This window comes from Schistocerca gregaria, chromosome 9 (assembly GCF_023897955.1).
Source record: "Schistocerca gregaria isolate iqSchGreg1 chromosome 9, iqSchGreg1.2, whole genome shotgun sequence".
Lineage (NCBI taxonomy): Eukaryota > Metazoa > Arthropoda > Insecta > Orthoptera > Acrididae > Schistocerca > Schistocerca gregaria.
This window is the reverse complement of record NC_064928.1, coordinates 40,968,321-40,980,635: the sequence shown is the minus strand read 5'-3', so window position 1 is coordinate 40,980,635 and position 12,315 is coordinate 40,968,321. Positions and strand designations below refer to the sequence as shown.

The following is a 12,315-nucleotide window of genomic DNA, read 5'->3' as shown; positions in this document are numbered from 1 at the left end:
GTTGTTAGTTGTGACTGCTGATAACAGATGCCGTAGCAATCAATTCATGGAGTGAGTTGTATGTTTTGCGGTAGTCTGTCTCTGACAAGCAAGCACAGGTGACATAGGTGCGAACACAGGAAGCTTGCAGACCCTCGCTGCCTGCAGACACCGAGCAGCCACACTAGGAGGGCGGCCTAAGCCGTAGGCGAAATGTGCTCATTCGCTTTGGCGCGACGTCGAACTATAAATAATGCTGTCACTAGCGTGAGCGTCGTGGAAAGTCGGAAAAGTCGGCTGCGAGGGTGAGTGCCAAGTTTGGGGAGCGTTTCGTAGTATGCGCAGTGCAATGGAGACGCGGAAACTTATTGTGGCCCAGTGTTTTGCAGTTGGACGACAAGATTGGTACACAGTAGTAAAGAGCGAGGCACTGAGTTGGCATGAATAATGGAGTGCACAATGGGGCTCGAGATGTGTTTGTTACCTCAGGTGCTGTATGATTGTCGTCAAGGAGTGAAAACGGAGCAATTTGTGACGGCTCTTTCAATTTAAGACGTTAAAAACAGACGGAATTTGCATTTGTAATACCAGAGCATCGAAACTACTTGGAACTTTTGTGTATATGAACGGGTCCGCGCCTTTGTACTCTGCTCCCTTCACCGCTACAAACCAACCAACCATCGTGTCCGTGCGCATCTGAGTCGCAAAGAATGGGGAATAGCGCAGTTTGCTCGTGCATGGGGCGTAGCTCAGTTGGTAGAGCGTTCGCTTGGCATGTGAAAGGTCCAGGGTTCAAGCCGCGGCGCCACAGTATTTTGTTGTCAGTGCATGGTAAGTGTTGATCGCGGCGAACCTAAAGGCACGCAAGATGTTGCAAAGCCAGCGTCACAGACTGATATGATGTATACTGACGTAAGGAGAGCAAGATGTAAGTGTGGGGACCGGCTGTTATCGAGGTGTCATCGAGTGCAGATCTGTCTTAGGTATCGCGGCTTAACCTCATTGAAGTCTAGAGGGTGGACAACACGTTGGTCTTACTCAGAGCGGTGTCCGAATTCTATTATCGACGTTATACGTGCCACTTTCATTGTGGCCAACTACGATTCGATACATAATGCACGAAACCTGAAAGACACCCTAACGGATACATAGAGAGTAGTGTTTGTCTGCTGAATAATGGGAGTGCAAGGGTCTGTGTCGTCTATATGGCTGTATGTAGCACCATTAGTCTTCGGGGCGGCGGGCGTAGCTCAGATGGTAGAGCGCCCGCTTAGTATGCGACAGGAACTGGGATCAATAACCAGTGCCTCCAGAATTTTTAACACACCTACATGCGTACCTTGCCATGCAAGTGGAATAATTCACAACCAGCAGATGTGTCTAGGAAGATACAAGCGAATGATTAGCATCCACAATTGACAAGCGTGCTGTTATTAGTGCGCAGGAAGCACCCTCCTCCCACGCCTACACTTAATTTAGAAACAGTACAAGTGTTCCTGTAAGATTCTCAAGCCTATGTCGGAAAGATCTGCCTTGCGCTGAGTTCACGTAAATTCCACTGCACATTCCTATTCTTTGCATGCAGTCAGCTGCTACTGGTGTTGTTAGTTGTGACTGCTGATAACAGATGCCGTAGCAATCAATTCATGGAGTGAGTTGTATGTTTTGCGGTAGTCTGTCTCTGACAAGCAAGCACAGGTGACATAGGTGCGAACACAGGAAGCTTGCAGACCCTCGCTGCCTGCAGACACCGAGCAGCCACACTAGGAGGGCGGCCTAAGCCGTAGGCGAAATGTGCTCATTCGCTTTGGCGCGACGTCGAACTATAAATAATGCTGTCACTAGCGTGAGCGTTGCGTGAGCGTCGTGGAAAGTCGGAAAAGTCGGCTGCGAGGGTGAGTGCCAAGTTTGGGGAGCGTTTCGTAGTATGCGCAGTGCAATGGAGACGCGGAAACTTGTTGTGGCCCAGTGTTTTGCAGTTGGACGACAAGATTGGTACACAGTAGTAAAGAGCGAGGCACTGAGTTGGCATAAATAATGTAGTGCACAATGGGGCTCGAGATGTGTTTGTTACCTCAGGTGCTGTATAATTGTCGACAAGGAGTGAAAACGGAGCAATTTGTGACGGCTCTTTCAATTTAAGACGTTAAAAACAGACGGAATTTGCATTTGTAATACCAGAGCAGCGAAACTACTTGGAACTTTTGTGTATATGAACGGGTCCGCGCCTTTGTACTCTGCTCCCTTCACCGCTACAAACCAACCAACCATCGTGTCCGTGCGCATCTGAGTCGCAAACAATGGGGAATAGCGCAGTTTGCTCGTGCATGGGGCGTAGCTCAGTTGGTAGAGCGTTCGCTTGGCATGTGAAAGGTCCAGGGTTCAAGCCGCGGCGCCTCCATTTTTTGTGGTCAGTGCATGGTAAGTGTTGGTCGCGGCGAACCTAAAGGCACGCAAGATGTTGCAAAGCCAGCGTCACAGACTGATATGATGTATACTGACGTAAGGAGAGCAAGATGTAAGTGTGGGGACCGGCTGTTATCGAGGTGTCACCGAGTGCAGTTCTGTCTTAGGTATCGCGGCTTAACCTCATTGAAGTCTAGAGGGTGGACAACACGTTGGTCTTACTCAGAGCGGTGTCCGAATTCTATTTTCGACGTTATACGTGCCACTTTCATTGTGGCCAACTACGATTCGATACAGAATGCACGAAACCTGAAAGCACCCTAACGGATACATAGAGAGTAGTGTTTGTCTGCTGAATAATGGGAGTGCAAGGGTCTGTGTCGTCTATATGGCTGTATGTAGCACCATCAGTCTTCGGGGGGGCGGGCGTAGCACAGATGGTAGAGTGCTCGCTTAGTATGCGAGAGGTACTGGGATCAATAAACAGTGCCTCCAGAATTTTTAACACACCTGCATGCGCACCTTGATATGCAAGTGGAATAATTCACAGCCAGCAGATGTGTCTAGGAAGATACAAGCATGCGCCGAGTTCACGTAAATCCCACTGCACATTCCTATTCTTTGCGTGCAGTCAGCTGCTACTGGTGTTGTTAGTTGTGACTGCTGATAACAGATGCCGTAGCAATCAATTCATGGAGTGAGTTGTATGTTTTGCGATAGTCTGTCTCTGACAAGCAAGCACAGGTGACATAGGTGCGAACACAGGAAGCTTGCAGACCCTCGCTGCCTGCAGACACCGAGCAGCCACACTAGGAGGGCGGCCTAAGCCGTAGGCGAATTGTGCTCATTCGCTTTGGCGCGACGTCTAACTATAAATAATGCTGTCACTAGCGTGAGCGTTGCGTGAGCGTCGTGGAAAGTCGGAAAAGTCGGCTGCGAGGGTGAGTGCCAAGTTTGGGGAGCGTTTCGTAGTATGCGCAGTGCAATGGAGACGCGGAAACTTGTTGTGGCCCAGTGTTTTGCAGTTGGACGACAAGATTGGTACACAGTAGTAAAGAGCGAGGCACTGAGTTGGCATAAATAATGTAGTGCACAATGGGGCTCGAAATGTGTTTGTTACCTCAGGTGCTGTATAATTGTCGACAAGGAGTGAAAACAGAGCAATTTGTGACGGCTCTTTCAATTTAAGACGTTAAAAACAGACGGAATTTGCATTTGTAATACCAGAGCATCGAAACTACTTGGAACTTTTGTGTATATGAACGGGTCCGCGCCTTTGTACTCTGCTCCCTTCACCGCTACAAACCAACCAACCATCGTGTCCGTGCGCATCTGAGTCGCAAAGAATGGGGAATAGCGCAGTTTGCTCGTGCATGGGGCGTAGCTCAGTTGGTAGAGCGTTCGCTTGGCATGTGAAAGGTCCAGGGTTCAAGCGGCGGCGTCTCCATTTTTTGTGGTCAGTGCATGGTAAGTGTTGGTCGCGGCGAACCTAAAGGCACGCAAGATGTTGCAAAGCCAGCGTCACAGACTGATATGATGTATACTGACGTAAGGAGAGCAAGATGTAAGTGTGGGGACCGGCTGTTATCGAGGTGTCATCGAGTGCAGATCTGTCTTAGGTATCGCGGCTTAACCTCATTGAAGTCTAGAGGGTGGACAACACGTTGGTCTTACTAAGAGCGGTGTCCGAATTCTATTTTCGACGTTATACGTGCCACTTTCATTTTGGCCAACTACGATTCGATACAGAATGCACGAAACCTGAAAGACACCCAAACGGATACATAGAGAGTAGTGTTTGTCTGCTGAATAATGGGAGTGCAAGGGTCTGTGTCGTCTATATGGCTGTATGTAGCACCATTAGTCTTCGGGGGTGGGCGGGCGTAGCTCAGATGGTAGAGCGCTCGCTTAGTATGCGAGAGGTACTGCGATCAATACCCAGTGCCTCCAGAATTTTTAACACACCTACATGCGCACCTTGATATGCAAGTGGAATAATTCACAACCAGCAGATGTGTCTAGGAAGATACAAGCGAATGATTAGCATCCACAATTGACAAGCGTGCTGTTATTAGTGCGCAGGAAGCACCCTCCTCCCACGCCTACACTTAATTTAGAAACAGTACAAGTGTTCCCGTAAGATTCTCAAGCCTATGTCGGAAAGATCTGCCTTGCGCCGAGTTCACGTAAATCCCACTGCACATTCCTATTCTTTGCGTGCAGTCAGCTGCTACTGGTGTTGCTAGTTGTGACTGCTGATAACAGATGCCGTAGCAATCAATTCATGGAGTGAGTTGTATGTTTTGCGATAGTCTGTCTCTGACAAGCAAGCACAGGTGACATAGGTGCGAACACAGGAAGCTTGCAGACCCTCGCTGCCTGCAGACACCGAGCAGCCACACTAGGAGGGCGGCCTAAGCCGTAGGCGAATTGTGCTCATTCGCTTTGGCGCGAAATCGAACAATAAATAATGCTGTCACTAGCGTGAGCGTCGTGGAAAGTCGGAAAAGTCGGCTGCGAGGGTGAGTGCCAAGTTTGGGGAGCGTTTCGTAGTATGCGCAGTGCAATGGAGACGCGGAAACTTGTTGTGGCCCAGTGTTTTGCAGTTGGACGACAAGATTGGTACACAGTAGTAAAGAGCGAGGCACTGAGTTGGCATAAATAATGTAGTGCACAATGGGGCTCGAGATGTGTTTGTTACCTCAGGTGCTGTATAATTGTCTACAATGAGTGAAAAAGGAGCAATTTGTGACGGCTCTTTCAATTTAAGACGTTAAAAACAGACGGAATTTGCATTTGTAATACCAGAGCATCGAAACTACTTGGAACTTTTGTGTATATGAACGGGTCCGCGCCTTTGTACTCTGCTCCCTTCACCGCTACAAACCAACCAACCATCGTGTCCGTGCGCATCTGAGTCGCAAACAATGGGGAATAGCGCAGTTTGCTCGTGCATGGGGCGTAGCTCAGTTGGTAGAGCGTTCGCTTGGCATGTGAAAGGTCCAGGGTTCAAGCGGCGGCGCCTCCATTTTTTGTGGTCAGTGCATGGTAAGTGTTGGTCGCGGCGAACCTAAAGGCACGCAAGATGTTGCAAAGCCAGCGTCACAGACTGATATGATGTATACTGACGTAAGGAGAGCAAGATGTAAGTGTGGGGACCGGCTGTTATCGAGGTGTCACCGAGTGCAGTTCTGTCTTAGGTATCGCGGCTTAACCTCATTGAAGTCTAGAGGGTGGACAACACGTTGGTCTTACTCAGAGCGGTGTCCGAATTCTATTTTCGACGTTATACGTGCCACTTTCATTGTGGCCAACTACGATTCGATACAGAATGCACGAAACCTGAAAGCACCCTAACGGATACATAGAGAGTAGTGTTTGTCTGCTGAATAATGGGAGTGCAAGGGTCTGTGTCGTCTATATGGCTGTATGTAGCACTATCAGTCTTCGGGGGGGCGGGCGTAGCTCAGATGGTAGAGCGCTCGCTTAGTATGCGAGAGGTACTGGGATCAATACCCAGTGCCTCCAGAATTTTTAACACACCTACATGCGCACCTTGATATGCAAGTGGAATAATTCACAACCAGCAGATGTGTCTAGGAAGATACAAGCGAATGATTAGCATCCACAATTGACAAGCGTGCTGTTATTAGTGCGCAGGAAGCACCCTCCTCCCACGCCTACACTTAATTTAGAAACAGTACAAGTGTTCCCGTAAGATTCTCAAGCCTATGTCGGAAAGATCTGCCTTGCGCCGAGTTCACGTAAATCCCACTGCACATTCCTATTCTTTGCGTGCAGTCAGCTGCTACTGGTGTTACTAGTTGTGACTGCTGATAACAGATGCCGTAGCAATCAATTCATGGAGTGAGTTGTATGTTTTGCGATAGTCTGTCTCTGACAAGCAAGCACAGGTGACATAGGTGCGAACACAGGAAGCTTGCAGACCCTCGCTGCCTGCAGACACCGAGCCGCCACACTAGGAGGGCGGCCTAAGCCGTAGGCGAAATGTACTCATTCGCTTTGGCGCGACGTCGAACTATAAATAATGCTGTCACTAGCGTGAGCGTCGTGGAAAGTCAGAAAAGTCGGCTGCGATAGTGAGTGCCAAGTTTGGGGAGCGTTTCGTATTATGTGCAGTGCAATGGAGACGCGGAAACTTGTTGTGGCCCAGTGTTTTGCAGTTGGACGACAAGATTGGTACATAGTAGTAAAGAGCGAGGCACTGAGTTGGCATAAATAATGTAGTGCACAATGGGGCTCGAGATGTGTTTGTTACCTCAGGTGCTGTATAATTGTCTACAATGAGTGAAAACGGAGCAAATTTGTGACGGCTCTTTCAATTTAAGACGTTAAAAACAGACGGAATTTGCATTTGTAATACTAGAGCATCGAAACTACTTGGAACTTTTGTGTATATGAACGGGTCCGCGCCTTTGTACTCTGCTCCCTTCACCGCTACAAACCAACCAACCATCGTGTCCGTGCGCATCTGAGTCGCACAGAATGGGGAATAGCGCAGTTTGCTCGTGCATGGGGCGTAGCTCAGTTGGTAGAGCGTTTGCTTGGCATGTGGAAGGTCCAGGGTTCAAGCCGCGGCGCCTCCATTTTTTGTGGTCAGTGCATGGTAAGTGTTGGTCGTGGCGAACCTAAAGGCACGCAAGATGTTGCGGCGATCCTAAAGGCACGCAAGAAGTTGCAAAGCCAGCGTCACAGACTGATATGATGTATACTGACGTAAGGAGAGCAAGACGTAAGTGTGGGGACCGGCTGTTATCGAGGTGTCATCGAGTGCAGATCTGTCTTAGGTATCGCGGCTTAACCTCATTGAAGTCTAGAGGGTGGACAACACGTTGGTCTTTCTAAGAGCGGTGTCCGAATTCTATTTTCGACGTTATACGTGTCACTTTCATTTTGGCCAACTACGATTCGATACAGAATGCACGAAACCTGAAAGACACCCAAACGGATACATAGAGAGTAGTGTTTGTCTGCTGAATAATGGGAGTGCAATGGTCTGTGTCGTCTATATGGCTGTATGTAGCAACATTAGTCTTCGGGGGGGGGGGGGGGGGGAGGCGGGCGTAGCTCAGATGGTAGAGCGCTCGCTTAGTATGCGAGAGGTACTGGGATCAATACCCAGTGCCTCCAGAATTTTTAACACACCTACATGCGCACCTTGATATGCAAGTGGAATAATTCACAACCAGCAGATGTGTCTAGGAAGATACAAGCGAATGATTAGCGTCCACAATTGACAAGCGTGCTGTTATTAGTGCGCAGGAAGCACCCTCCTCCCACGCCTACACTTAATTTAGAAACAGTACAAGTGTTCCCGTAAGATTCTCAAGCCTATGTCGGAAAGATCTGCCTTGCGCCGAGTTCACGTAAATCCCACTGCACATTCCTATTCTTTGCGTGCAGTCAGCTGCTACTGGTGTTGCTAGTTGTGACTGCTGATAACAGATGCCGTAGCAATCAATTCATGGAGTGAGTTGTATGTTTTGCGATAGTCTGTCTCTGACAAGCAAGCACAGGTGACATAGGTGCGAACACAGGAAGCTTGCAGACCCTCGCTGCCTGCAGACACCGAGCAGCCACACTAGGAGGGCGGGCTAAACCGTAGGCGAAATGTAATCATTCGCTTTGGCGCGACGTCGAACTATAAATAATGCTGTCACTAGCGTGAGCGTCGTGGAAAGTCGGAAAAGTCGGCTGCGAGGGTGAGTGCCAAGTTTGGGGAGCGTTTCGTAGTATGCGCAGTGCAATGGAGACGCGGAAACTTGTTGTGGCCCAGTGTTTTGCAGTTGGACGACAAGATTGGTACACAGTAGTAAAGAGCGAGGCACTGAGTTGGCATAAATAATGTAGTGCACAATGGGGCTCGAAATGTGTTTGTTACCTCAGGTGCTGTATAATTGTCGACAAGGAGTGAAAACAGAGCAATTTGTGACGGCTCTTTCAATTTAAGACGTTAAAAACAGACGGAATTTGCATTTGTAATACCAGAGCATCGAAACTACTTGGAACTTTTGTGTATATGAACGGGTCCGCGCCTTTGTACTCTGCTCCCTTCACCGCTACAAACCAACCAACCATCGTGTCCGTGCGCATCTGAGTCGCAAAGAATGGGGAATAGCGCAGTTTGCTCGTGCATGGGGCGTAGCTCAGTTGGTAGAGCGTTCGCTTGGCATGTGAAAGGTCCAGGGTTCAAGCGGCGGCGTCTCCATTTTTTGTGGTCAGTGCATGGTAAGTGTTGGTCGCGGCGAACCTAAAGGCACGCAAGATGTTGCAAAGCCAGCGTCACAGACTGATATGATGTATAGTGACGTAAGGAGAGCAAGATGTAAGTGTGGGGACCGGCTGTTATCGAGGTGTCATCGAGTGCAGATCTGTCTTAGGTATCGCGGCTTAACCTCATTGAAGTCTAGAGGGTGGACAACACGTTGGTCTTACTAAGAGCGGTGTCCGAATTCTATTTTCGACGTTATACGTGCCACTTTCATTTTGGCCAACTACGATTCGATACAGAATGCACGAAACCTGAAAGACACCCAAACGGATACATAGAGAGTAGTGTTTGTCTGCTGAATAATGGGAGTGCAAGGGTCTGTGTCGTCTATATGGCTGTATGTAGCACCATTAGTCTTCGGGGGTGGGCGGGCGTAGCTCAGATGGTAGAGCGCTCGCTTAGTATGCGAGAGGTACTGCGATCAATACCCAGTGCCTCCAGAATTTTTAACACACCTACATGCGCACCTTGATATGCAAGTGGAATAATTCACAACCAGCAGATGTGTCTAGGAAGATACAAGCGAATGATTAGCATCCACAATTGACAAGCGTGCTGTTATTAGTGCGCAGGAAGCACCCTCCTCCCACGCCTACACTTAATTTAGAAACAGTACAAGTGTTCCCGTAAGATTCTCAAGCCTATGTCGGAAAGATCTGCCTTGCGCCGAGTTCACGTAAATCCCACTGCACATTCCTATTCTTTGCGTGCAGTCAGCTGCTACTGGTGTTGCTAGTTGTGACTGCTGATAACAGATGCCGTAGCAATCAATTCATGGAGTGAGTTGTATGTTTTGCGATAGTCTGTCTCTGACAAGCAAGCACAGGTGACATAGGTGCGAACACAGGAAGCTTGCAGACCCTCGCTGCCTGCAGACACCGAGCAGCCACACTAGGAGGGCGGCCTAAGCCGTAGGCGAAATGTACTCATTCGCTTTGGCGCGACGTCGAACTATAAATAATGCTGTCACTAGCGTGAGCGTCGTGGAAAGTCGGAAAAGTCGGCTGCGAGGGTGAGTGCCAAGTTTGGGGAGCGTTTCGTAGTATGTGCAGTGCAATGGAGACGCGGAAACTTGTTGTGGCCCAGTGTTTTGCAGTTGGACGACAAGATTGGTACACAGTAGTAAAGAGCGAGGCACTGAGTTGGCATAAATAATGTAGTGCACAATGGGGCTCGAGATGTGTTTGTTACCTCAGGTGCTGTATAATTGTCTACAATGAGTGAAAACGGAGCAATTTGTGACGGCTCTTTCAATTTAAGACGTTAAAAACAGACGGAATTTGCATTTGTAATACTAGAGCATCGAAACTACTTGGAACTTTTGTGTATATGAACGGGTCCGCGCCTTTGTACTCTGCTCCCTTCACCGCTACAAACCAACCAACCATCGTGTCCGTGCGCATCTGAGTCGCACAGAATGGGGAATAGCGCAGTGTGCTCGTGCATGGGGCGTAGCTCAGTTGGTAGAGCGTTCGCTTGGCATGTGGAAGGTCCAGGGTTCAAGCCGCGGCGCCTCCATTTTTTGTGGTCAGTGCATGGTAAGTGTTGGTCGTGGCGAACCTAAAGGCACGCAAGATGTTGCGGCGATCCTAAAGGCACGCAAGAAGTTGCAAAGCCAGCGTCACAGACTGATATGATGTATACTGACGTAAGGAGAGCAAGATGTAAGTGTGGGGACCGGCTGTTATCGAGGTGTCACCGAGTGCAGTTCTGTCTTAGGTATCGCGGCTTAACCTCATTGAAGTCTAGAGGGTGGACAACACGTTGGTCTTACTCAGAGCGGTGTCCGAATTCTATTTTCGACGTTATACGTGCCACTTTCATTGTGGCCAACTACGATTCGATACAGAATGCACGAAACCTGAAAGCACCCTAACGGATACATAGAGAGTAGTGTTTGTCTGCTGAATAATGGGAGTGCAAGGGTCTGTGTCGTCTATATGGCTGTATGTAGCACTATCAGACTTCGGGGGGGCGGGCGTAGCTCAGATGGTAGAGCGCTCGCTTAGTATGCGAGAGGTACTGCGATCAATACCCAGTGCCTCCAGAATTTTTAACACACCTACATGCGCACCTTGATATGCAAGTGGAATAATTCACAGCCAGCAGATGTGTCTAGGAAGATACAAGCTTGCGCCGAGTTCACGTAAATCCCACTGCACATTCCTATTCTTTGCGTGCAGTCAGCTGCTACTGGTGTTGTTAGTTATGACTGCTGATAACAGATGCCGTAGCAATCAATTCATGGAGTGAGTTGTATGTTTTGCGATAGTCTGTCTCTGACAAGCAAGCACAGGTGACATAGGTGCGAACACAGGAAGCTTGCAGACCCTCGCTGCCTGCAGACACCGAGCAGCCACACTAGGAGGGCGGCCTAAGCCGTAGGCGAATTGTGCTCATTCGCTTTGGCGCGAAATCGAACAATAAATAATGCTGTCACTAGCGTGAGCGTCGTGGAAAGTCGGAAAAGTCGGCTGCGAGGGTGAGTGCCAAGTTTGGGGAGCGTTTCGTAGTATGCGCAGTGCAATGGAGACGCGGAAACTTGTTGTGGCCCAGTGTTTTGCAGTTGGACGACAAGATTGGTACACAGTAGTAAAGAGCGAGGCACTGAGTTGGCATAAATAATGTAGTGCACAATGGGGCTCGAGATGTGTTTGTTACCTCAGGTGCTGTATAATTGTCTACAATGAGTGAAAAAGGAGCAATTTGTGACGGCTCTTTCAATTTAAGACGTAAAAAACAGACGGAATTTGCATTTGTAATACCAGAGCATCGAAACTACTTGGAACTTTTGTGTATATGAACGGGTCCGCGCCTTTGTACTCTGCTCCCTTCACCGCTACAAACCAACCAACCATCGTGTCCGTGCGCATCTGAGTCGCAAACAATGGGGAATAGCGCAGTTTGCTCGTGCATGGGGCGTAGCTCAGTTGGTAGAGCGTTCGCTTGGCATGTCAAAGGTCCAGGGTTCAAGCGGCGGCGCCTCCATTTTTTGTGGTCAGTGCATGGTAAGTGTTGGTCGCGGCGAACCTAAAGGCACGCAAGATGTTGCAAAGCCAGCGTCACAGACTGATATGATGTATACTGACGTAAGGAGAGCAAGATGTAAGTGTGGGGACCGGCTGTTATCGAGGTGTCACCGAGTGCAGTTCTGTCTTAGGTATCGCGGCTTAACCTCATTGAAGTCTAGAGGGTGGACAACACGTTGGTCTTACTCAGAGCGGTGTCCGAATTCTATTTTCGACGTTATACGTGCCACTTTCATTGTGGCCAACTACGATTCGATACAGAATGCACGAAACCTGAAAGCACCCTAACGGATACATAGAGAGTAGTGTTTGTCTGCTGAATAATGGGAGTGCAAGGGTCTGTGTCGTCTATATGGCTGTATGTAGCACTATCAGTCTTCGGGGGGGCGGGCGTAGCTCAGATGGTAGAGCGCTCGCTTAGTATGCGAGAGGTACTGGGATCAATACCCAGTGCCTCCAGAATTTTTAACACACCTACATGCGCACCTTGATATGCAAGTGGAATAATTCACAACCAGCAGATGTGTCTAGGAAGATACAAGCGAATGATTAGCATCCACAATTGACAAGCGTGCTGTTATTAGTGCGCAGGAAGCACCCTCCTCCCAC

General features: G+C 49.0%; 1 non-coding gene across 1 annotated transcript; it reads left to right on the top strand.

Annotated features, from left to right (window-relative positions):
* Positions 1–717: 717 nt before the first annotated feature.
* Positions 718–790, top strand: Trnaa-ggc (transfer RNA alanine (anticodon GGC)). The gene has a single exon. It is a non-coding gene; the product is annotated as a tRNA-Ala (tRNA).
* Positions 791–12,315: the final 11,525 nt, after the last annotated feature.